At 42.4% G+C, this 27,139-nt stretch overlaps 1 long non-coding RNA gene across 1 annotated transcript in view; it reads right to left on the reverse strand.

Moving 5' to 3' along the window:
• Positions 1-1,849: 1,849 nt before the first annotated feature.
• Positions 1,850-27,139, reverse strand: part of LOC130705532 (uncharacterized) — a 40,532-nt gene continuing 15,242 nt past the window's right edge. Inside the window, exons 3-4 of the long non-coding RNA XR_009005809.1 lie at positions 8,633-8,928; positions 1,850-1,933 (exon numbers count right to left, since the gene is read on the reverse strand). This is a non-coding gene — a long non-coding RNA (uncharacterized LOC130705532). The remainder of the gene's footprint in view (positions 1,934-8,632; positions 8,929-27,139) is intronic.

Here is a 27,139-nt window from a genome sequence, read left to right on the forward strand (position 1 = left end):
GCAGACAAAAGGCCCCGCCCTCACGGAGCTTACATGCTAGCTGGTTGGCCCCGATACAGCTGCGTAAAGGCTGAATCACCGTCATTGGACAGAGGAGACAACGAGGTTCAAAGAGGTAAAACGTTTGCCCAGACCACACAACTTACAAGTGGAGAAGTAGGATCTGAACTGAAAACTCCTTTGCACAGCACCCTCCTGCCTTCCCATAGTCTGTCAGGGGGACGGGAGGTTGGCCCTGAGTCAGGGGGCCAGACAACAAATCCTAAGAGGTCAGCATTGTGCTGAAAGGAAAGAGTCCCGGGCCAGGACCCTGGAGCCCCAAGTTTGAGTCTTGGCCCTCCCACTGTCTGGCTGTGTGACCTTACGTAAAACACTAAGCGTCTCTGATCATCTGCAAAATGGGAATAACAAGACGTACGTTCCCTATCCCGTCTGAGGGTTCTTCATTGCACTGTCAACCTTACTGAACACCTAGCATGGTGGGCATCGTGCCGGCCACACAGCTGGTTGAATCTTCACTCCCTCCAGGCCCCCCTCCCGTGCTGAGAAAGCCTCAGCACCCTCCCCCACCCCCCACCCCCACCCCGCAGCTCTCTAAAGCTTTCTCTCTCCTGCTCCTTAAGTCTGCTGGCCACTTTGGCCCCTCCAGTTTCTCCCGGTCTGGCTGCCTCCTCCCGTCCTTGAACTTCAATTAGTCTCCATGGTCAGTGTAATGACTCCTAACCTTTCCACCAACACATTCCCCAGGCAGCAACCCTGATAGAGTATCACCAGCAAAACCATGCTGATGGGGACCTCCTGGTCTCCAAACTCCACAGACCCTCCTATTACTTACTATCTCCATCTGAAATGTGTCCTCCTGTCTCCATCCCGGTTGCCACTGTCCCCTTAAGCTACTGACCACCATTCTTTGACCAGATTTGCCTCTGGCGGGAGGTGTTCAACCCCCATGAACTCACCGCCTCACTGCTGGCTTTCTGCAGGCTAACTCTGTCCTTACCTCCTACCAAGTGCAAAGCCCTGTTGACGCTCTTCATGCACGTAGCCCAGCCCAGCATGGCCGGCAGCATCTCGATGGCTTTTCCTCCCTTGGCTCTGGGCCCATCACGTTCTCTGCCTCTGAATATTCCACCTGGTTCACTGTCTGCAGGAAGAGTCTTATCACAAGGGCACTGCTGAGAAAGTCAGTGCCACTGCTGTTGTCTAAGTTGTCCCCTGCCTGCCACCCCACTGCCACCCCACTCCTTGGTCATGTGCTCTAAGACCCTTCCAGTGCACCCAGCATTTACTGGGTGCTGACCACACTCTAGGTGCTTGTCTGAGCACTTCCCTGAATTATCTCATTTTTTCCTCTCCATAATTCTATTAGGTGGATGATATTATCCCAGTTTAGGTTTATCCCAGATAAGGAGGAGGAGCTTAGCCAAGGTCACAAAGCTAATAAGTGGAACAATCTATCTCCAAAGCTTTCCTCTTACCACGACATGCATCCTCTGAAATTCACTGACAGAGGCACCCCGAGAACTTCGGCTTCCCAACAAGTCATCCCTGAGAAGTCATGATGTCACTTGAACACAGGTTCTTTGTGAAGTAGGAGATTGACCGGGGTCCTCAAGGGTATCAGAAGTAGTTTTCCTTCGTAGCTGTTATCACAGTTGTTCATAATACATTTACTTGTGTGATCATGTTTTAATGGTTTTCCCATCCAGATTGGCCTGGCTCTCAGTAAATACTTGTCAAAGGAAGGGGTTAGGTTAGAGGGAGAGAGAAGGGGGAAGGCAAGGAGGAAGAAGAAAGGGGAATTTGAAATATGGATCATGCAGCTGGGAGCTGAAATGGCTTACCTGATGAATCTGTCCAGTTTCACACCTGCTTTTGGCCAAGAGGATTTGCCCACTTCTTCAGGTCACCGTAACCAGAAGGCCTCAAGGTCCTTTGAAGGAGACAAATAGACTGGTTATTCATAGTTCTGTTGACTCTGTGTGCGTGTGTGTGTGTGTGTGTGTGCACGTGTGCGTGTGTGTGTATGTGTGCGTGTGTGTGTGCATGTGCGTGCGTGTGTGCATGTGTGTGTGTGCGTGTGCGTGTGTGTGCGTGTGCTATTGTTTTAACCATCAGTTAACAACACAGTTTATTCCATAGCATCAACCAATTCTTACAGTGCCTATTGAAGTCCAGAGTTTGGAATAGAGTCAGGATTGTGATGGAGAAAGCTAGGACCATGGCCAGTGTTTACTTCTGAGAGTCTGCTGTCCATCCAAGTGTCACTGTTGAGCAAACATCTGCGGGGCCCACAAATGAAGTGGGAATGAACTGGTCTGAGTGCTCTGCTTGAGGGTCTTCAGTCCCTGAATGTTGAGTTTGCACCTCTCTCCACTGTGTTCTACTGGCCGGTGCTTCAAAAGCTCCCTGATGGCCTGTGTTTCTTTATATATCCTTGGAGCTGGGTCACTACACCCAAGATTCATCCATTCATTCATTTAACAAATAACTATTGACTCCGTGCTAAGTTTTAAGAATGCAGAGGGGGAAAAAATTTCACAGTCTTTATCCTCCCCAAACCTACACCATTAGCAGAAAAGGCAAGTAATTATAATGAAATGCATTGAATGTCACAGTGAAAGAAGTGAAAGATCCAAAGCTATTTTCTGAAAGGAAGGAAGGAAGGAAGGAAGAAAGAAAGAAGGAACACACAGGAGGGGAAGGAAGAAAGCTAGCCTCCTCCATGCTTGGGCTACTGTTAGGTATTTAGAGCTGGGATTAGTCATCCTTGCCATATTTGCCATGTAGCATTTACGTAATCTTGATGTTCTACCACTTCTTTTGATGCTGGATATTTCAAGGATGCTGTATCTCTCTGAGCAGCACGGGGACACTAAGAAATGAGAAACACCCTGGTCCAGCTTTCAAGTTCTGACTCTCCAAGTCCTGTGGAAATCACCAAATTCGATCCATGGCCGCAAACACCTCTGACCTGAAGAATGGATTATGCTGGCTCGTTTCCCTGGTGTCTCCTGCCAAGGTGCCATCGACCTATAAAGAGATGTGGGTTGTTTGGGTGATATTGGCAGGAAGTGGAGGGGAGGGAAGACGTTGCCATCTGGAGGGGACTTTGTTTCCGTGAGATTTTGTGACGGTTGGTACACTGGAGGGCAGCCAAGCCCACCTGGAGATGCATTGCCTCTGAGCATCATGAAGTCAAGAAAATACCCCAAGATCTTGAAAAGCAGACTGGTTTTCTGTCCTGTATTATGCTGGGATGCCCAGGAAGACCTCAAATAATAGAACAGGGAGTGGAAGATTGTGGAGGGTGACCCTGGGTCCAGGACTCCTATCACCTAACAGCAACTTATTCTAGGTCATGTGTTTTAAACTATCGGTGCCTAGTGGGTTTGTAAATCAAGCAAGTATTTTTTTAAGAAACTGAATGGAGGGCATTTGCTCGTGGTCCAGTGGTTAGGACTCTGTGTTTCCACTGCAGGGGGCACCGGTTCGATCCCTGGTCAGGGAACTAAGATCCTGCATGCCGCGTAGTGCGGCAAAAAGAAAAAAGAAATTGAATGGACGTATAAAAGGCAGTGAACAGGGCTTCCCTGGTGGCGCAGTGGTTGGGAGTCTGCCTGCCAATGCAGGGGGCACGGGTTCGAGCCCTGGTCTGGGAGGATCCCACATGCCGCGGAGCGGCTGGGCCCGTGAGCCACAGCTACTGAGCCTGCGCGTCTGGAGCCTGTGCTCCGCAACAGGGGAGGCCGCGATGGTGAGAGGCCCGCGCACCGCAATGAGGAGTGGCCCCCGCTTGCCACAACTGGAGAAAGCCCTCGTACGGAAACGAAGACCCAACACAGCCAAAAATAAATAAATAAATATATAATAAAAAAAATAAGAAAAAAAAAAGGCAGTGAACATAGCAAAGACAGCTATAATTTTATGAAACTTTTGTTTGAGTCACATATGCACATATATACAATGTGAGTATTACAGGATGACGATGTAATATCTATTTCTATCTGTGCATAGCAGTTTAGATTTTTTAAAACCAGTGCTTTAGGTTGTAGGATTATATATTTATGTCCTTCATTTTTTTCTTTACCAAGTTTTTAATGAAACTATAGAACTAACAAACTAAGAACTAACAAAGCATTGATCTAGCGTTGTATATTCTTAGACATGATCAATATTCTTCATTCCACGGGACCAGAAAAAAAGCTAAAAGTCAGTCCCACAGGCACAGAGATAGAGACTCTGGGTCAGTCCCCTCAAGTCACTGACTCTTTCCTTGTTAGTTCTTCCCAACAGCACCCCAACCATGTTCAAAGTCAAACACACAAAGAAAACAGTCCAGAATTTTTCATTGATTTTCATATATTTTCCAAATAGTTTGGACTCTGAATATGAATTTGTAGATCCTGAAGTATTTCAATTAACTTAACAACCATAAATCCCCTTGACAAGATTTTATCTTTCTATCCTTCCACACTTGATCAACCCCATCCAGGCTGCAGCCCATCAGCAGTGACTCTGGACCAGACAAAAGAAAAGCGATCCGTACCGCGGGCTCCTTTTCATGCAGGAGCACACTCTATTTCTTATGTTGCAAATACGGTGGGCAATTTTAAACCATCGACTCCACCATTATGTTATCTGTCGTTGTCTGTCGGAAAATCTCAGCAGAAAAATTTATTAACAACCACCAACAGGGAGGACAGAGTCAATCAATTCTTCCTACTCCAGGGCAGAGGGCCATTTTGATAGTTACCTGTGATGGAGAAAGTATTAGTGTAGCTAAGATTTACTAAGTGATTACTACTTGCCAAGTACTATGCTGATGCTTATGATGGAATCCCATCTCTCTGGATGTGTGTCTTCCTCATCCAGAAGATGCAGGACAGCGTCGCAGTCTGAGAGCTTACAGAGTGACTGAGTCAGTAACATAAAACCCGACAGAGCACCAGCATGGACCTGGGTTCCGCTTGACAGCATCAGCGGTAGATGACACATGCTTTACGTAACTTACTTCTGCTCCCTGAACTTGCTCAAGCCTGATCCCACTCTCACTTTGTGATGATTTTTCCTGGGCCTGCTCAACCTTATGACTGGATGGGTCTGGCAGAACCCAGTTCATGATAGGAAGCTCTGGCCACAGGATAGGGGGATAGAGAGGCACTGTACAATTTAACAAATAAAATAATTATCCATTGATATCACTACTGTCTATTTAGGAGAAAAAGCGACTGGCTGGGGAAATTTCAAGCGTTTGGGGGGGTAGGGCTGTTCATGTTATGAGTCACTAATCAAGGAATTGAAAAGAACAAAAGTTCTTATGTCTTAAGGAGGTTCTGCTTTTAAAATGGTGATTAGGGAAAACCTCTATAGTAAGACGATTTAGGCTGAGACCCAAAGGATAAGAAGGAGGGAATTAGAGAGGGAGCATTGCAGGTGCAGAAACAAGCTAAATGGAAACCAATATGGCTGGAGCTCAGTCAACAAAGAGGAGACAAGAGATGCATTTGAAGATGTGAGTACAAGACCATGCTCTGAAGTCCTAAGTAAGGAATGAGATTTCACCCCGTGTAATGGAAATCTGCTTTTGATGAAATGTCAACATCTGATTTTAAGAGAACCACTCTGGCTACCATATGGAGAAAGGCTTGGAGGGGAATAGAGTGGAAGCAGGAGACTGACTGGAAGGTTACTGCAATAGTCCGTGTGAGTATGAAGTTCATCTTTGTTACTTACCCTCATACCTCTCTCATATTAGAGCACACCAAACACCTAAAAAACCTGCAACGGCCCACCTGTTTCTAAATCCAGGGCAAGGGTATGCAAAAGAAAAGCCTCATAACCCAAGTGAGCTATTTCCTTCAACATCAAAACTTCTCTTTTCAAAGCCTTGGATAGTGACTAATAAAATGAATAAGTCCAACACGCCCCCCCACCCAAATACTCTAAATTAAGAACTTAACACTCCATTTTTAGTGTTCTTTACCTGGAATAATTAACACCAGATGCAGAAGAATGGCAGTGATTAGTAATTTTCTCCCATGAGAGCCATTTTTAGGAAGGACACAGAATGCGTTCGTATTCCGCCACCTCCATTCCACCCCCTCCCAGCTGTTTCCTCAAGCTGGGTTCCCACTCACCTGACTGACAGCAGTGCTCATGGGGACAGAGCATCTTGATAAAGAGAGGGAAGAAAACCAAAAACATCCAATATGCAAAATTGTAGCTAAACAAAAATAGTAATAATAGCATAATGGCAATCATTTGTTGAGAGCTGACTATGGGTCAGGCACTATATTAAGAACTTAATATGCCTCTTAAAAGTCCTGAGATGCCAAGTTATTATTTAGGATCACACTGGAACCTTAGCAGGTGTCCCCAGCACAGCAAAATGCTACAAGTCACATAGAGGAAAAACAATATGGTGGTTACTTGGTATTCACAAGAATCCAGACTTCGACCTATTCAAATGTCATCTTACCTAATTATCTAGTTTCCAACCCTGAGTCTGAATCTCTGGGTCCTCTCCTGCCCTGCTGTCTCAGCTTGCTGACTACTTAAAAGAGTTTCACATCTCCCAACTAGCCTGCACTAGTCCCCAGACTTCCATGAGCACCTGTGTCCTGGAGGCTAATCCCCTCATCACAGGCGTCCTGTAAAGTCCATCATGCAAGCTTGGGTGGGTGAAACCTGACTGTATGTCTCACTGTCCTTCCCAGATTGGTTCCAGGGAGTTAGAGAAGACTGTAGGAGAAGCATTGATAACACTTTCAGCAAATTAACTTTTATTTAATGAGGTGTTGTACAACCTTAATTTTTTTCAATTATCTAGCTTTTCTTCCTGCCCCATGTTCCCTACATAGACAGCCAACTTCAACCACACACATATGCATGAGTCATCGCAGTCAACTGCAAAAATAGCCACCCCAGTTCTTCACTCCTCCCTGAATCTGGCTACTTTCCGGCATCACTTTAAGGCTCTTCCCATCAAAAGAAGGGAATCTGTTTCACTGTGCTTTTTATCTGGACCAGCCTCATGACTTGCTCAGGCCAATGGCATGTGGTGAGAGCAATGGCTTACCAGTTCCGAGTCAAGACCTCAGGAGCCCTTGCACACCTGTGCTCTCCCTTGGGAAACCCGTGACTGCTATGTGAACAAGCCCAGGCTAGCCTGCTGGAGGATGGGAGACCATGTGGAAGAAAACCCAGGAACACCAGCCAACCTCTGCCTAGTGACCTTCAGCTGATTGCGGGCAGGTGAGGAAGACTGCTGAAACCAGAACTACCCAGCTGAAGCATAGAGTCGGGAGCAATAGTAATTGATGGCTACTTTAGGTCACAAAGTTTGGGGAAGTTTGTTATACATCAATGGATAACTGATACAGTCAGGAACCTGAACAGCTATTTGAGAAAATCCAAATCACCATCCTCTTCTACTTGCCCATCAATCTCAGCTCTTACTTGTTCTGAACTCTTATGTCTTACACCTCTGACTTCTCCATCTATATCCTGTATCTATGACTTGTAACTATGACTTCTACCTTAATAGCTCCTTGGCCCTGCTGAAATTAAAATTTGTTAACTCTGATGTTTGAAACTCAGCACTACCCAACAGACTTTGTTTTGGAATATGATATACCAAAGTCTTTCTTATTAAAAAAAAAAAAATGTAAACCTTAATCACGTATCTGTGTGGCAGACACACATTAAGGTGACCCTCAATTAGTCGTGTCTTAGTATAACCCCCTCTTCTTGAGTACAAGTGGAATCTGTGACCTGCATACAGCCAAGAGAATATGGCAAGGGTGATGGGATAGTCACTCCATGATCACATTACATTATATAAGACTCCATCTTAGCAGATTGGATCAAGAAGTTCCCCTGCTGGGTTTCAAGAAATGAGCTGCCATGTTGTGAGAGGGTCAGATGGCAAGAAATTGTAGTGGCTTCTAGGACTTGAGATCAGCCCCAGGCTGACAGACAGCAGGAAAGCAGGGACTTCAGTCCTACAACTTCAAGGAACTGGATTCAGCCAATAACCACATGATCTTGGGAGAGGATCCTGCAATGCCCCACCCACAAATTCACATGCTATAATCTTAATCCCCAATGGTATGGTATTGGTGGGGTGGAGCCTTTAGGAGGTAATTAGCTCATGAGGGTGGAGCCCTCATGAATGGGATTAGTGCCCTTATAAAAGAGACCCCGGAGAGCTCCCTCACCCCCTTTCACCATGTGAGGACACAGCGGTAATACAGCATCTATGAACCAGGAAGAGGGATCTCATGAGACACTGAATCTGCTGGCACCTTGATATTGGACTTCCAGCCTCCAGAACTGTGAGAAATCAATTTCTGTTGTTTATAAGCCACCCAGTCTATGGTATGCTGTTATAGCAGCCTGAATTGACTAAAATAAACCCCAAGCTCCAGAAAGGAATGTTAAGTGCAGCCTTGAGAGATTCTCATCAGGACCCAACTAAGCCATGGACTGGGCTGCCTTTATGAGCAGGGAGTTCTCATCCGAACAGCTGGCAACTTTCTGGCCAGCTTCCTTCACGGAACGGAGGTCTGAACTGAGGGTCCTTAATGTCCCTTCCACCCCAAGGATTCTAAGATTCTTTGATTTCTACCTTTCTTAGCGAGCACAGCTGCTGTGCTCCCAAGAGCACCAAAGAAAGAGGCTCTCTCTCAAATCACTGTCTCCGCTAGCCTGATTTCAGCACTGAGTCAGTTAAAACACCTCCAGCTTCTCTTCCTGGTGAGCCAACGTGGCTGTTGGAATGTGGAGGGTAGTGTCGAGGGCCAGACTTGAACAGAGTGTTTTCAGCACGGTGTATTTCACTGGGATCCATGTCCTGCTTCCAAAGCACCGCAAGTAACTCCAAGCAGAGAGAGGAGGATCTTCTGGCGGCTCATCTGAAAAAAACTAATAAGAGAACCCAGCCCAGTGAGAAGAACATGGCACAGGGAGGTCACAGGAAAACCATTTATTGAGGCTTAAAATAGACACAATGCGCTGCACACTTCTGTCATACGTTGTCCCAGCAGACCTCGGGGGTAGTCATCTTTGTCCTCCTTTTACTTGCTCAAGTTCCCAGAGCTAGTGTCAAGGCAGAGATTCAAATACTTACACAGAGAGAGCTGCCTGCTCTGCCTTGCAACACGCTGAGGTGACCTTTTAAATCATGTCCTGGCTTGTTTCTGAAGTTAGATTCTGGATGTTAGAAAGAGGCCCCAGAGGGGAAGTGTTTGTCTGTGTCCCCCCAGCATTGTCCTCAGAGAGAATGCTCTGCTTCCCGAGGAGAGTCCCAGGTCTTTAGAGAGAGATCACCAAAGCACAAATGCCAATGGTCATCCTATGGTATCACCCCAGGTGTTAATGGGGGGCACCTTTCTAGGGCGGGGTCCCCTCCTGTCTTCCTGAATGGGGTTCATACTTCCATCTCAGCACATGTCACATGCTAAGGTAAGAACCCCGTGTCCTCAATACTAAGATGCACATATTTTTCCATACTGAAATGTCTGTGAAATTGAGATGTGTCTTAAAAGCGCTTGTACATTTCAGTAAGCCCCCTACATACGAACCTTCCAAGTTGCAAACTTTCAAAGATGAGATCGTGCATTCTCATGTCCAATCACGTAAGTTAGTTCACGTATCTGGTGTACACTGTCACGTGCATGCATCCTCTACAAGTGGTTGTGCTTTTGTGTACTTTACTGTACAGTACTGTATAGAGTACAGTAGTACAGTATCTTTATTTCAAGCCCAGGATGTCTGGGATCAAGCATAAAAGCAGTGGTGATGTAGCTGGTACAGTGTAGCCAATTGTGTTAGTTGGGTACCTAGGCTAACTTTGTTGGACTTACGAACAAATTAGACTTATGAACGCACTCTTGGAATGGAACTTGTTCGTATGTAGGGGACTTACTGTAGAGTGTTTCTTTTGTCCTCATAAACTGTAACTCAGTTAACTGTGCATCTTAAGTTCAATAGCATCTTAGGATAAAGGTGATCCGAATGTGCTAGTTTTCTCTTTCTCCATCTTCTCCACTAAACTGAAACCCGCTTACGAACAGAGATGGAAATATATTCATTCCGGTATTCCCAGTTCCTAACACAGGGCAGGTTCAAGAGGCGTGGAATGAATAAATAAATGAACAAATGAACAAAAATGTCTCTAAATCAGGAAAGGAAATATATTTTCCAATGCCCCAGTGCACATAGCCTTTATAAAGAATCGCTCTATGTACAATTCTGTGCTCCCTAAACATCCTTCAGATCAGTGGTTTGCTCTCTGTAGGTGACATTTCTCCCAAGAGGAAGTGTTCTATGAACACTCGCTGTTCCGGTGCTCAAGTCATGTAAATGTCACAGAGGAAATTATTAATTTGGTATGTCAGTCCACTCATCAGGCTCTTGGCAGTTCAGGTGGCAGGCAGCAGGCCCTGCGACTGGTTCCACCTGGATGCGCTGACAGAATTGAGTTCTCAGGCTTACAAAGGTGCCACTGTGACCCTGGATAGCCAAGGACAATAGCTTCTGCTATTTCTTCCCCCTCCTCAGCTCTCTGACTAAACACACGAAATTAAAAATCAAAGGCCTCATCCCAGTGCTCTGATAGAGGTCTCTGGACGTGAGAGAATTTCAGAAAAAGAAAAAAAAAGTGATACCCCAAGACGACTGAAAAAGTTCATTTCTGGACATCCCTGCAAAATAAAGGTGTATAACTGCATCCTTTTGGATGGTTAATCGAGCATTTCTGAGCATCTACTCTGTGTGAGGTGTTATGATAGGTGCTATGAACTGGGCTTCATAGAACAATGATGCAGGAGGGAATTCAAAGGCACCAAGATTCGGTAGTTATGACTATGTGACATCTTTTGTATTCACTGCCTAACAGTAGCAATGATTAGTACAGAGAATTTGAGAGTTTACAACGTACTTGATTCAAAAATCAAAGCAATTCACATGAAAAGACGCTCAACATCACTAATCATTAGAGAAATGCAAATCAAAACTACAATGAGATATCATCTCACACCAGTCAGAATGGCCATCATCAAAAAATCTACAAACAATAAATGCTGGAGAGGGCGTGGAGGAAAGGGAACCCTCGTGCACTGATGGTGGGAATGTAAACTGGTGCAGCCACTACAGTAGACAGTATGGAGGTTCCTCAAAAAATTAAAAATAGAACTGCCATATGATCCAGCAATTTCACTACTGGCTATTTACCCAAAGAAAACAAAAACACTAATTTGAAAAGATACATGCACTCCAATGTTCACCACAGCATTATTTACAATAGCGAAGATACAGAAGCAACCTAAGTGTCCATCAATAGACGAATGGATAAAGAAGATGTGGTATATACAGACAATGGAATACTACTCAGCCATTAAAAAAAATCTTCCCATTGCTAACAACATGGATGGATCTAGAGGGTATTATGCTAAGTGAAATAAATCAGAGAAAACAACTCATGATCTCACTTATATGTGGAACCTAAAAAACAAAACAACACAAAAACAGACTCACAGGTACAAAGAATAAATGGGTGGTTGTCAGAAGGGAGGGGGCTGGGGATGGGTGAAATATGTGTAGGGGATTAAGAGGTACAAACATCCTGTTATATAATAAATAAGTCACAGGTATATAATATTCAGCATAAGAAATATGGTCAATAATATTGTAATAACTTTGTATGGAAATAGATGGTTACTAAACTTCTCATGATCATTTCATAATGTATGCAAATGTCAAATCATTATGTAGTACACCTGAAACTAACATAATAATATTGTATGTCAACTCTATTTCAATTAAAATTGAAGAACAAACCTGAAATAGATCAGCCCTAACAGCCCAAAACCCAGTCTCACATGGAACAAGGTGATGTGTTCATACTCGTCTGCCTACAGAAAATTAAATCCTATCTGGAGAAAGACCACTTCACCAAGAGCCTCTACATTTTTTTAGACACAATATCTGACATTCAATCAAAAACGTACAGGCACGCCAGGAAGTAGAAAAAAGTGAACAAAAACCAAGAGGGGGCAGAAATGACATAAGTGAATCTCCAGGTTATCTACATATTGGGCTTATCAGATGTAGAATTTACTATCATCAAGATTAAAGTTATCTATTCAAGGAAGTATATGGGAAGGTGGAATAGATTATCAGAAAATTGAAATCCCTTTTTAAAAGCATCAAATGGGAATTCTAGAAAGTTTTTAAAAGAGAAAAACGGAGGATACAGTAAATGTCTTTAACGGCACATTAGAAGCAGCTAAAGTGCAGATTTGTGACTCAGAGTCACAAAAATATTCAAATTAAAGAACATGCACACACACACAAAATTATGGTAGAAAAATACAGAAAAAATCATAAGAGGCATTTGGGACATACTGAAAACATCTAATATATGTGTAATTGAAATCCCAAAAATGAGAAGAGGAAAAGGCAAAATTTCAAATATTTATTTGAAGAGATACGGACTGAAAAGTTTCTAAAACTACTGGAAGATATCAAGCTACAGAACAAAGAAATTTTTAACCCACATATGGGATAAATATAAAGAAAACTACATCTAAGCATGTCATAGTAAAACTGCTAAAAATCAAAGGAAAAGTCTTAAAAGCATCCAGATAAAAAAAGATACCTTACGTTCAAAGTAATAGCAACAAGTCTGATAACTGACTTTTCAACAGAAATTATAGATGCAAGTCAATGGAATAAAATTTCTAAAGTGCTGGTCTTCCCTGGTGGCGCAGTGGTTGAGAGTCTGCCTGCCAATGCAGGGGACACGGGTTCGAGCCCTGGTCTGGGAGGATCCCACGTGCGGAGCGGCTGGGCCCGTGAGCCATGATTGCTGGGCCTGCGCGTCTGGAGCCTGTGCTCCGCAGCAAGGGAGGCCGCGATGGTGAGGGGCCCGCGCACCGCAGTGAGGAGTGGCCCCCGCTTGTCGCAACTGGAGGGGGCCCTCACACAGAAGCGGGGACCCAGCACAGCCATAAATAAATAAAAATAAATAAATTTTTTAAAAAAATTTCTAAAGTGCTGAAATAAAATAACAACCAATAAAAATTCTCATACCCAGTCCCTATCCCGCCCCCAAGATTCTTCATAAATGAAGGCAAATGACCAAATGGCATTTATGCCAAGAATGCAGTTGATTTCATAATAGGAATTACATTAATATAGCCCAAAAAATTAATAGATCAAATGAAAAATGTGATTATCTCCAGAGATGCCTGAAAAGCATCAAAATTCAATATGCATTTCCAACTTAACCACTTAAGAAAATAAGAACTGCTGAATACTTTCTGAACATCTCCCTTAGTGGGAAAACACTAGGGGCTTTTCCACTAAGATCAAGAACAAGGAAAGCATGTTCATTATCTCCTCTACTATCCAACACTGTACTGGAAGTAGTAGCCAATGCAATTTGATAAGGAAAATCAACTAAAGGCATGAGAATTTATAAAGAATATGTAAAGTCTCTATTTTCAGGTAATATAACTCAATGATAAAACTAACTCAAACAAGTAAAGGAATACAATACCGTAGCAGGTTATAAAAGTAACCTACAGAAATTAATAGCCTTCATGTGTACAAACAATAACTAGTTACAATGTAAAATGGTAGAGAAAACCACATATTTTGTTATAAAAGCAACAAAGAAGAATAAATATCTGAGAATAAACTTAAAAAGAATGTACAAAACCTATTGAGAAAAGCAGTAAAACACTCCTGATGAAAACATTTTGGCAGTTTCTTAAAAAGTTAAATGTGTACCTACCATATGATCATCTAGTTATTTACCCAAAAGAAATGAAAGTATGTCCATATAAAGACATGTATACAAGTGTTCTTGGCAGCTTTATTTGTAATAACAACAACAACAAAAAAATGGAGACAACCCAAAAGTCCATTAATAGGTTAATGGATTGAAAATCTTTGGTACATTCAAAGCAGCGGCATAGCACAGGGAGGTCAGCTCGGTGCTTTGTGACCACCTAGAGGGGTGGGATAGGGAGGGTGGGAGGGAGGCTCAAGGAGGGGATATGGGGATATATGTATACATATAGCCAATTCACTTTGTTATACAGCAGAAACTAACACAACATTGTTAGTATAAAGCAATTATACTTCAATAAAGATGTAAAAAAGAAAATCTTTGGTACATCCATACAAAGAAATACTAACCAGCAGTTCAAAGGAATAAACCATTGATATCATACAAGCAACAACATAGATGAATCTCAAAATCATGTATGCTAAATGAAAAAGCTGGAAAAAATTAGTACATACTGTATTATTCCACCCATATAAAATTCTAGAATATAAAAACATCTGTAGTGACCAGAAGGATATTAGTGGTTGCCTGGGGACATGAGGGAGGGGCTGGAAGGAGGGATTACAGAGGGGTATATGGAAACTTTTAGAGATGATGAATATGTTGAATATGTTGAATGATGAATATCATTATCTTGATTGTGGTGAGAGTTTCATGGGTATAAGAAAAAAATACTTCTGAGTGTAGCACTTTTCATGAAGGCTCAGGCAGCACCTTGAAATTAGCACCAAGCTCCAAATTCATGACCTCCTCTTTGCAAATTTTGGGGAAGAAAGAGTATGTGAAAGGTAAGAAGCTCACAGCCCGCTTCTTGGGCATCAGCAGACAGGTGGGTGTTCTCTGCCTAGAGCCTCTTCAACAACTTCCCACCCCAGATCCCAGGAACTTCCACTGTCTAACCTAGTGGTGTCACAAAGAGGCGATGCTTTAGATTAAACCCCTACACTTACGGTCTCCAATTCTCAGAACCACCTTGCAAGGAACATGTTATCTACAGTCCACTGCTGAGGGAATTGAGGCTCAGTCATTTTTAATCACGCAGCCAGTAAGAAAAGGGAAAGTCCTAAATGTGTACCCAGCTCTGCTGTCCCTGCAGCCTGGATCTCTGTTCCCCACTACGCAGTGGTTAAGAGCATGCGCTATGAGTCAGTCAGGCCTGAATTAGAAATCCTCACTTGTTAACTATTTGCTTGTGGGCAGCTTATTAACCTCTCCAAGCCCCAGTGTTCTTCTCTGCAAAATGAGGATAATAATGATACCTTCCACACAGTCTTATTCCAAGGATTAGAAGAGAGACTATACCTAAAATATTTCCTGAAACATGAAATAGCTCAAATAATGTTAGCTAGTATTACGTAACATTGGCCTCCACTCCAATACTGAAGCTACTCAGTGAGTCATCTAAGTTAAGAGTAGACCCTAGAGTCTAGTTTACAAACCTCCCCATCTCAAAGATCATATTTTTTCCTTTAAATCCAGTTATTTTGAAATTTTCCTTCAACAAGTTCTCCTAGGCAAGAACATTCCTTCTTTCCTGAAATTTTCTTGTATCACAAAATATATTGCTTTTAGATTCTGCAGACCGATCAGAATGGGAAATTATCATGCTGCCTTTTCTTCTCAAATACTGTCTGTGACCTCCTGCCTGGCTCACTAATGTCTGTTCCAGCCCAGGACTGGAAATAGCAGCCCTCAGTTAACAGCAGGAGCCAAAAATATCATATTCCCTCAGTGGAATAATTTAGTCACTTTAGACCAGCCCCTTCTCCTACTGTCCTTATTTTCAAAAGCAATGTTGAATGTAGGCTGTTTTAGTCCTTATACACAGATGAAGCATCCATGTACAGATAAAGGACGTATAACCCCTAATACCCATTTTTTCCATTCATATATTCAAATAATATGTATTCAATCCCTGCCTATCAGTGCCAGGGAAATACTAGGTGCTGGGAACAACAGTGAACAGCAGGGATATGGTTCCTGCCCCACAGACCTCTGGTCTAGCAGAGAGACAGATAGTAAATTAATATCTTTTTAAATAATTGTATAATTGCAACTGTGATAAGAGCTGAGAGGACAAATCAGGGAGGGCTCTGAGAGTGTTAGCAGCTTGCCGATGTCGTCCCTGAAAGATGCTGACTTCTCCCTCTTTCACTGAGCTGAATGCAGAGAAAAAGAGCCTGGAAGTGGGTAGGGACAGCTTCAAGGGAAGATACTGGTCCAACCAAAATCACCAAGCAAGGGAACTGGAAGGGAGCTTCACTAGGTCAGATATAGGGGGCAGATACAGTAACTCCAGCTGGCGCAACAACTGTGTCAACCTTCCAAGGTCTATCCTGTTAATGCAGAGGCTGAAGATCTGAAAACCACATTTCCCAGACTCCCTTGCAGTTAGGATTCTGGATGCAATTCAGGGCCCCCCTACTGGTTTTGCTCATGTAGGACACGAGTTCATAACTGAGTCAATGGGAAAGAAAGGAGGCAGTGGGCAAGCTGTCATTTTGCTGGAGTTGACCTAGAGGGACTGGCATAGCTCTGAGGCAACAGTTGCAGCAGCACCTTATCGATCCCCAGATCAAGGCCATAGTGTGAGTTTGGAACCAGTTGCTGGGAAGAGCTACTGAATCCCCAAAGCAGCAGATACTGCCCCATGCTACATCCCCCCTCAGCCCACCTGGTTTTTAGTGTAGCTGTGCAAGCTGCCCACATCCCATCTCAAGCCCCCCAAGCTTGAGCTTTCTGTTTCTCTGCATTGGGGCTTTCTCCAAAGTCATGGAAAGTTGTTCAGCCCTTAGAGATGCAACCCACAAGTTCTAAGGTGTTAACACCCCCAGGGCCAACCCTCAACCAACAGGGAACAGATGCCACGCATAAATGCCCCAGAGGGATCATACTGAGGTACATTCTACCTGGTTCCTTTCAGAGCCCCCAGAGGAATAGCCAGTGGGCCACAGTGGTAACCTGCCCATCAGTGCACACTCTACTGGCTTTCCCCTCTTCCCTGTTTCACTCTCCTCGGTCCCTTATCCTGGCTTTCTGGGATAACCTTCCAAGTGAACTCTCTCCAGTTCTGCTTTTGGGGGAAGCCAACATAAGACACCCAGCTTACAGACGGAATTGGATATAATTGTTCCTTCATCAGGCCACTTCTGCAGTATTTTTTCTGAGAGTTGCTCTGGAGGTCCAGCCTAAAGCTGGCTCCTCTAGCACCAGTGACACTTCTGTAAGCAGTAATTCCCTGCATCAAATCTCTTTCTAATCAAAATCACTAAAGTGATTTTGTAGCCTGCACTTGAACCCTGACTGCTACAACATGGTTTCCATATTCGGAAAGTCCTCCCTCTGCCTGGCACTTGGAGAGGCAGAGTGGAGAGCTTCTAGTCTGACTTGCTTGCTTCCACTGCCAATGGAGCCATTTCTTCCCAGCAGATCAAGAAAACTGCAGCTATGGCTTCACCCTTCTTCAGGTCTAACGTATATCACTATCATTCTAATTTGGGGTTTTTCTTTTGCCCAGATAGCACCCATTTACTTGTTAAAACATCCTTTAATTCTCTACTCTTGTCTTCTTTGGTCAGGATAAGACCTTTGGACAATATTTACCAACAGGATAATTTTTAAGACATGAGTATACAGTGGTGCATGAACACACCCAGTTTATGCTTTTCTCAAAGAGATGCAGGGATTCCAGTGGTTAAGACCAAATAATAGTAGTGGTGAGGCATATGGTAAATGGGGGTGAGGCGAGGATAGCTTTTTGCAAGTTAAAGTGTTGAAAATACATAAAAATACAATGACTATTATAATAAGCACCCAAAATTAACAAATGATATAATACTTCCTTCCAGTTTCAATTACTTTTGTAAAAAAAAAAAAGATACGAAAATGTACAAATAAGTTTGAAACCCGTTATGTCGCCCTCCCTACTCTAATTTATCTTCTTTCTCCAAAAGCACCCTCTGTCATGAACTTTATGTGGAACCTCCCAGCCTATATATACATAATTTTGTTATAAGATCAATGCATAAATAGATAAAATAGCTTGTTTTTCTAATTTATGTAAATGATACATTATATTAATTCCTCTGTAACTTTCTTATTTTTACTCAACATTAAAAGTTTTAAATCTATTCATATTGGAACAGATAGATATATTTTATTTTTTCTAACTGCTATGAATGATTATATTCATTTATCCATTGATGCGCAAGTAGACTGTTCTAGATGTACACTATCAAAAATTTTGCTTCAGTGACTACCCTTATATGACCCTCCCTTGAAAACATGTGTGAACATTTCATTAAGGAATATACTTATAATTGGATGTGCAAAGCATATTCTTTAGGGTCTGCACATATTCAGTTTTTCTAGATGTTGCCAACCTGTTTACAATCATACATTGTAGCAATGTAAAATCCCATCAACAAGATATGAAAGTTTTTGCTTCTGCCTACATTTGGGAACACTTGGTATTTTCAGAATTTTTAAATTTTGCCAAGCTTATGGGTATAAAATGGTATCTTATTTTGTTGTTTAATTTGCATCTCTGTGATTTACTGGTAAGGCTGAACATCTTGTCTTAATTTATATGTGAATATAAATTTTGGAATGCCTGTGCAACAATTACATGCGTGTTTCTATTGTGTTGCCTGTTTTCTCTCGACTCATAGAATGTGTGTGTATGTGTGTATCCTGCATACGGTTTATCATTATATATAGTATATCCATTATCCTTTTGCTATTTAACAAACTAGCTAAGAACTCAATAGCTTAAAAGAATAAGTATTTATTACTGTTCACAAGACTGTGGGTCAGCTGGGCAGTTTTGTTGATCTGGGCCAGGCTCTGCTAATCTCAGCGGGGTGTGCTCACGCATCTTGGTTGAATGGGGGATTGACTGGGAGATGGCTGCTCTAGGTGACTCAGTCACACACCAGGTTGTTGTGTGGCTATCAGCAGTGGCAACAGATGTAAATGGGCCACAGGTCTCGTCACCCAGTAGATTAACCCCCCTTGTTCACGTAGTACTGTCAGGCTTCCAGAATCACACAAGGCCTCTTAAGACCGATGCTCAAAGTTGGCGTAGTGTCACTTCCAGAACATTCTCTTGGTCAAAGAGTGTCACAAACTAGCTCCAATTCAAGGGGTAAGGACTCCTCTGATGGGAGGACAATGGGAGGGGTAAAGAATTGAGCACACTATTTAAATCAATCTGTCACATGCAATGTCCCTCTTTACCTCTAATAATGTTTAAATATTTAACACACTTGTTAATAGTGGCCTACCTATTTAATATTACTTAATATTTTCCCTACAAAGCTCAAATTTATTGAATATCTCTCTCTTCCAAATAGGACAAGAAAGTCGGCATGTTTTAAATCATTGGAACCGCCCCATGCCTATCTTTCATGGTATTACTGTCCAAAATTTTACTTCCATCATTTTAGTTAAACACAAAAAAGTGTGTGTATGTACATGTGGAGATTCTACTCTACATAATTAGTTATTTACATATTTCACCAGTTTCTCTGTTCACGGTTTCTTCTTGCACCTTACGTCTTCCTGCCATGTTCATTTTTCTTCTTGATGAATGTCATCATTTTGTAGCTCTTTCAGCACATATGTGAGTCATAACTTCCTTTAATCTTTGTATGCCTGAAAATATCTTTAACTTTGCTTTTACGCTTGAGCAACTGTTTGATTTTCTATATAATTCTGGGGTGATAGCTATTTTATCTCTGCATTTTGGCAGGGGATGAAACCCAAGTTTTATATATATATATATATATATATATATATATATATATATATATATATATATAATTTCAAACTACAATATATATTACTTCAAAGCCAGAACAAATATATTATTCTCATGAAAAGGGTAAGTTTAATAATGAATTGATTAAAGGAAAATAATCAGTAAGGCAAAAATTATATGACATTACTGGAAAAACTTAAGTATGAGAAACACCTTGTAAGCTATCCTAAATTCTCTCCTCCCTCACTCCCCCACGAGCCAGCTGCAGCCACAAATCCTCTGAGTGGATAAGCTAGCTGTACTCAAAATTATAAATCTGGGGACTTTCCTGGCGGTCCAGTGGTTAAGACTTTACCTCCCAATGCAGGGGGTGCGGGTTTGATCCCTGGTCAGGGAGCTAAGATCCCACATGCCTTGCAGCCAAAAAACCAAAACAGAAAACAGAAACAATATTGTAACAAATTCAATAAAGACTTTAAAAATGGTCCACATCACAAAAAAAAAAAATCTTAAATAAATAAATTACAAATCTGAAAAAGGCAAAAGTTTAGATCTTCTCTTTCTACAGCCTTTTGCAGAATTCCCTGACACTTTGCAAAAGTGCTACCTTTATCACTTTCAGTTTAGGGAAGTGGTAAATGCAGGATCCATTTTAAAAGGAAGAAACTAGAATAGTTGGGCATGGAGGCATGAGGAAACGTCTGAGATGTCTTCAAAATTCCTAAGGGGAGAATTCCCATTGGCAGGGACACCTGAACCTTTGCTCCATCGATTTCGATTTTTAGAACTCCATTCCTCTCCCTTGCATCTGCTCTTCCAAAGAGCCTGCAGTTCAGATGCAACTCACTAGCCCCTCCACCCTTAATGCTATTAAGTGAAGCAGTCAGTGAAAATCTAATACCACATCTCCCCTGACACAGCACTACGCTAAACTCGATACCCAAACTTAAGCATTTCCTGTCAAATGTCCATATGCTCCCATTACCAGACCGCATTTGTTTTGAGGCAAAGTCTAACTAATGCTCAGAACATTGTACAGAGTCAGCGTTCAGTGGGCAACTGTGCTGGGGAGTGAACTGGAGGCTCCATTCTTTCTGGGCTGGTTTTCCGGCTGTAAAGTCAGAAGGGAGGGGAATTTGTCTTCCAGTTCCCAGACCTTGGGACTCCAAGGGAATGATGACTTCTCTTTAACCTCATCAACAAACAGCAGGAGATTGGAAAACATTTTTTAAAACTAGAACATCCATTCTTAGGATAGAGGAAAATGGACGCATTCATACATTGCTGAAAGGTGTGTAAATTCCCTTTCTAGAAAATCGTCTGGTACTATTTAAAAATACCATGCTTTCTCTCCCAGCATTTGCAATATTTGAGAGAGTCCAGTGTATAAGTATAAATTTAGTTAAGGATATTTACAGTATAGTTATTTGTAATAGCAAAACACTGGAAACAACTTCATTCATCGATAGGGAATTGGTTGAAGAACGATGGTATCCATGCTATGAAATATTATGTAGCTGTTAAAGAGATGTGTATGTGTTGAACTGGACGAATGTCCATGATATGTTATTTACTGGAGAAAAAGTATTCAGTGGAAAAAAAGCAAGTTATAGAGTAGTGTGTAAAATATCCAATTTTCATTTAAAAAAGAAAAACTGCATATACAAATACATAAAGATTCACACACACCTATGAAGGGAGAAACACATATGCATATATGTAAAAATGCGGAAGAATACCTCCCCACACACAAAAACTATTAACGCTGGTTAGTCTGAAGGAAAGGGATTGTAGAGAGAATAAGGAAAATTATTAACTTTTAAAATATCTTTCTTGTTTTGTTTGCCTTGTAATGAGCATGCATTATTTTTACAATGTAAAAGTATAGCAAGGCTATTTTAGTTGAGCACAAAACATTCTGATCCTATAATATAAATAGCTTAAATAATACTATCAACACCATCATTCTTAAATTGAGATTAAATCTTCAATTTAGTCATTCACCACTTCACCTACTGGGCACTGCATCCAGTCAATCTATATACGGTAGCACCTGACTTGCACCAGGCACTATGCTACATTCTAGGATACAGCAGGGAACAAAACAGACAGACACTGCTTTCATGGACCTTACAGTCTACAAGGTGGAACAGACATTAGGCTAGTAAAGTATATAAACAAATTGTGACCAGGGCTACAAAATAAAAATATGGGATACCGTGAGAGAATCATAGGGTGGGTAAGGGGCTGCTTGGACTGTGTGACCAAGGAAAGTCACTCTGAGGACATACAGAGACTGAGAGCCAAAGGTTGGGATATAAACTAAAAGTTTGCCAAGAGCCGGGATGGGCATCCGACCAACTCCATGGCAGTGGGGTGGGAAAGGAGGTTGTTTGCGAGAAGTATCTGCAGCTGGAAGGGTTTGACATACAAGGAACCAGAAGACCAGAGGGTCTGGAGCCCCCTGAACAAGGGAAGGTGGAATGGCATGAGGTCGTAGAGAAGGGCTAGATACCACAGAGCTATACATGCCACGAGAAGGCATTTGACTTTTGTTGTAAAGTGCACAGGAAAAGTTCATGCAGAAGACTGCCATGATGGGATTTATGTTATGAGGCAGACACTGGAGAGCCAGTGATACAACCCCCAACTCTGAGGATCCCAGTCAAATGGTGGAGACATTTAAACAAGGAACTATGGTGTGTGGTGCTATGACAGAGGTCTATGGAAGCACAGGGGAGGGAAGAACTACCTCTGCCTGGGAGAACCCCGGAAGGCTCCACCAAAGAGGTGGCATTTGATATGGGTTTTAAAGAATGATTAAGAGTTCACCAGGCTGGGGCCAAGATGAATAGGGATGGGAGTCAGGCAGAATATTGCAGGCAGATAAAATAGTGCGCAAAGATATGGATGCTTACGTAAGAACTTTGGGGGAAAAGATCTACATTTCATATAGCTAGAGAATATGGTACAGAGGAAAAGGGAAACAGGAGGGAGGAGGCGGGCAGGGCCTTTGTATATAATCCTACTTTAGGGAATTTATCCTATAGGACACGTGGCTTTTGAAACACACATGTGTAATGATCGATTTTCATAACCACAAACTACGTTTCAATCCATCACTTTATGAACCTTTAATTGTGCCAAAAGAGAAGATGTCATAATTTTTGAATTGGATTTGCTGTCATATGGTAAATGTATGTTTAACTCTATGAGAAGCTGCCAAACAATTTTTCAGAGTATTTGTACCATTTTAAACTCCCACCAGCAAAGCAGGAGAGTTCCATTGACTCCACTTCCTTGCCAACACTTGATATTGTCACTCTTTGTAATTTTAGCCCTTCTCATGGTGTATAGACATATCTCATTATGATCAATATTGAGCATCATTTCATGCGCTTTTTGCCCACTCAGATATATTCTTTTGTAAAGTGCCTGTTCAAGACTTTTACCAATTTTTTTAACTAATTTTTTTTAATTTATTTTTTTTTGGCTGCATTGGGTCTTCACTGCTGCAGGCGGGCTTTCTCTAGTTGCGGTGAGCAGGGGCTACTCTTCATTGTGATGCGTGGGCTTCACATTGCGGTGGCTTCTCTTGTTGCGGAGCACAGGCTCTAGGCTCGAGGGCTTCAGTAGTTGCGGTGCGTGGGCTCAGCAGTTGTGGCTCGCAGGCTCTAGAGTGCAGGCTCAGTAGTTGTGGCGCACGGGCTTAGCTGCTCCACAGCATGTAGGATCTTCCCGGACCAGAGACTGAACCCGTACCCCCTGCATTGGCAGGCGAATTCTTAACCACTGCACCACCAGAGAAGTCCATTTTACCCATTTTTAATAGGAGTGTTTGTCTTTTTATTATTAACGTGTAGGAGTTCTTAATATATTCTGGATTCTTTTGTTTCACATCCAGTCTAATTCCATACAGAAGAATGAAAAGCAAAACGAAATTGACAGAAAATGGAGAAGTAAAAGAGAATGCAGGGAATTCCCTGGCAGTCCAGTGGTTAGGGCTCCACACTTCCACTGCAGGGGACATGGGTTCAATCCCTTGTCAGGGAACTAAGATCCCACAAGCCATGTGGTGTAGCCAAAAAAAAGAAAAAGAGAGAGAGAGAGAATGCATGTGTCTAGATTATCTAGCCTCTGTCTGCCAATTTGCTGGGTAGACTTCATGTGTTATTTAATTTTGTTCTCATAGTAGATCTTGTAAATTGGGTGTCATCGATCTCATTGAATAAATGGGGAAACTGGATCTCACAGGGGTTGAGAGACTGGGCCAAGATTACCCAGCTAGGATGTCGCAGAATCCAAGCCAACTAGAATCCATACATCGACCCTTCGGGTGTTAAGAGGCTGCATCTCCAGTTGAACCTCGGTTCTCTCAAGATCCTGGGGTCAACGGGGTTAACATAACCTCTTTGGGCCCCTCCCTAAAGAAAGCCATTTATTCCCAAGTCCCAGCTTTAACTAGGAGATATTAATCTACTAATGGCGCTTTCAAATGAGGCACATGTCCAGCATCTTTCACCAAGGGACCACATCTCTGTCTGTACGGGCTTTCAAGGAGCTGCAAATCAATGCCTGTTACTCCATCTGTGAATTCTCTACCCTGAGGCGGTGGTCTCCAGTAGAGAAACTAGTTTCTCCCCTTGCCATTAGCAGTAATAGGTGTCTGCAATCATATCCACGGAGGGAATCGGCCAGTCTTGTCCAACGCTTGAGCCTCCTGAGTGCTGTGTGGGAGCTGGAAGGGAAAGACTCCAACCAGATGAGGAACTGATGATAAAGTCCTTTTCTAAAGACACAAATCCAACAACCTTCATCCTCATGTTTACTGGCTGCTCATCAGCTACAGAATGATCATAATAACAACAACAGCAACATATATTGTATCTAATACAACCTGCCATCAATTAGAAATTGTACCATTACTTGTTTACCTCTAAGCAAGAAAAAATATCTGCCAATTAAATAATGGCACAAATTCCCTAGGATTAATTGGTCTCACCAGCATCTTGTTACTTTGAAATCTTTTTCATCTAGTTTGAGGAATTTGTCAATTTCCATTACCATCAGTTGCAATGTTTGGTGTTTGACAGGCAATCCTTTTGCATACATCATGGTAAAAAAATATAACACAGTATTATCTCTTGTAGGTGTCTCTCTTTTTAGAGACTGTAAAGGCACTTGGTCCTTGCTTTGCAAATAAGTATAGAATTGTTGTTATCCCGCCAATGAATATTTGCTTCACTAATTTAAAATCTACCTCCTAGGGTAAGCTGGGACAAAGTGAGAGAGTGGCATGAACATATATACACTACCAAACGTAAAATAGATAGCTAGTGGGAAGCAGCCGCATAGCACAGGGAGATCAGCTCGGTGCTTTGTGACCACCTAGAGGGGTGGGATAGGGAGGGTGGGAGGGAGGGAGACACAAGAGGGAAGAGATATGGGGATATGTGTATATGTATAACTGATTCACTTTGTTATAAAGCAGAAACTAATACACTATTGTGAAGCAATGATACTCCAAAAAAGATGTTTAAAAAAATAAATAAATAAAATAAAATCTACCTCCTACTGTTCTGTATCCATGCCTTTCTGTAGATATAACAACTTTTTAATCCAATACCAAATCTTAGTGTATTCTTTTAGTTATATTCTAAATGGCAACTAAATCCAACACCCATTATTTCAACAACGCATATCATGCAGTTGAAGTCAGAACAACATGGACATATACCCAAGTTCACACGTGCACAAAGATAACCCTGTCATGGACTCACAGATATAGAGAACAAACTAGTGGTTACTGGTAGGGAGAAGGAAAAGGGAGGGGCAAAATAAGAATAGAGAATTAAGAGGTACAAACTACTATGTGAAAAAAAACTAAGTAACAAGGATATACTGTACAACACAGGGAAATATAGCCATTATTTTATAAGAACTTTAATGGAGTATAACCTATAAAAATATTGAATCACTATGTTATACACCTGAAACTAATATACTTTAATAATAAAAAAAAGAAGATAACCCTGTCACATCTGCTGCCTGGTTGGCAGTGGTTGTAAAGTCACATCCACCATAAGTCACATCCAAAGTTTAGAGATGTGAGACTACAGAAGAAGAAAAATGTGCATCTTGGAATCAATGAAATATAAGAATAAGCGCCAGCATTTATTGAGCACTTACCTATGCCAGGCATTTTTCTAAGTCTTTTTCAAGTCTAATAAATTTAATCTTCACCATAACCCTAGAAGTAAGGTACTATATGCCCATTTTATAGATGAAGAACTAAAGCCCAGAGGGACTGACAAACTTTCCCAAGATCACATGGCTAGAAAATAGCAGCACTAGTCCTCAAACGCAAGCAGTATTGCTCTCAAGATCACCTAACCGTGTGCTATATTGACTCTCTAATCTAAATTTCATATCAGTCCAGTTCAAGGACCTGTGCACTTGGATCCTATCTATTCTCTGCAGCCTCATCTCACAGTTTCCATCCTTGAACTCTGCACTCCAGCAGCGCCTTGATCCCCCTCCCCACCCTATGTCTTACCCTTCTTGCCTTTGTTCACGATCTTTCTTCTCTGGACTCCTTCCCTTCTCTTACCTCCCCTGTCCAACCCTCTCGCATCCTTCAAGACTCAACTCAGATGTTCTCTCCCTCTAGAAGCTCGCCACGATGGCTCCTCTCAAAACTTGAGTTTGCTGCCTGCTCTGTGCTTCTAGGATACTTGAACTTCCCTCTGGAAGAGCATTTATCACATCGCCTTTTCAGTGTCCCTTCACTGGGCTGGCAGTCAATCAGCATGCACTGGTCCAGTGTCCTGGCCAGCAGCAGATCTGCCTGGATGGACCTTGGCACTGGTGAGTCAGGGCCTCATGGCTGCCACTCACCAAATGGCACGGAGGCCCCACTGCATGCCCGTCTCTGCTCCCTGGCAAACACTCTGCGTCCTCATCACAGAGCCCTGCAGCTGGCACATATGAGGCACTCAATAAATGATTAGAGAAGTAAATTCAGTTGAAATTTGCCCATGGTCCACGGCAAGAAATCACAGAATGGGTCTGTTCACCACCCATGCCTTGGGTGTTCGGGGAACAGTCTTTGGAGAATCCATCCCACGCCCGTTAGAGGGATTAGCATGAGGCAGGAAGAACAACGTCTGAGAATCAGTAGGCTTCACTGGTGTCAGCCACAGAGGGGAACCTGGGAGAGGCAATTGGCAGCCACGGCTCATTCAGTGCCAGAGCTGGGAGTGCCTTCAGAGACTTGACCTACCGATGTTAGGAGGGAGGAAACCAAGGTCCAGGGGAGGTAGTTCCCGGCCTAAGGCCCCTCAGGCAGTTGAGGCAGAGCTGGGACCACTAGATGCCATCACTTGCATCATCCACTCCACCCCACAGACCAAGAGGGCTGGTTGCTGAGCCTTTTCAGATTCAAAGATAAGAATAACAGCAGGTGGGTTCCTATAAGTAGACTAGGACTTATAAAAAGACCACTTTCCTCTTGGAAG

The sequence above is a fragment of the Balaenoptera acutorostrata genome, chromosome 17, assembly GCF_949987535.1.
Source record: "Balaenoptera acutorostrata chromosome 17, mBalAcu1.1, whole genome shotgun sequence".
Lineage (NCBI taxonomy): Eukaryota > Metazoa > Chordata > Mammalia > Artiodactyla > Balaenopteridae > Balaenoptera > Balaenoptera acutorostrata.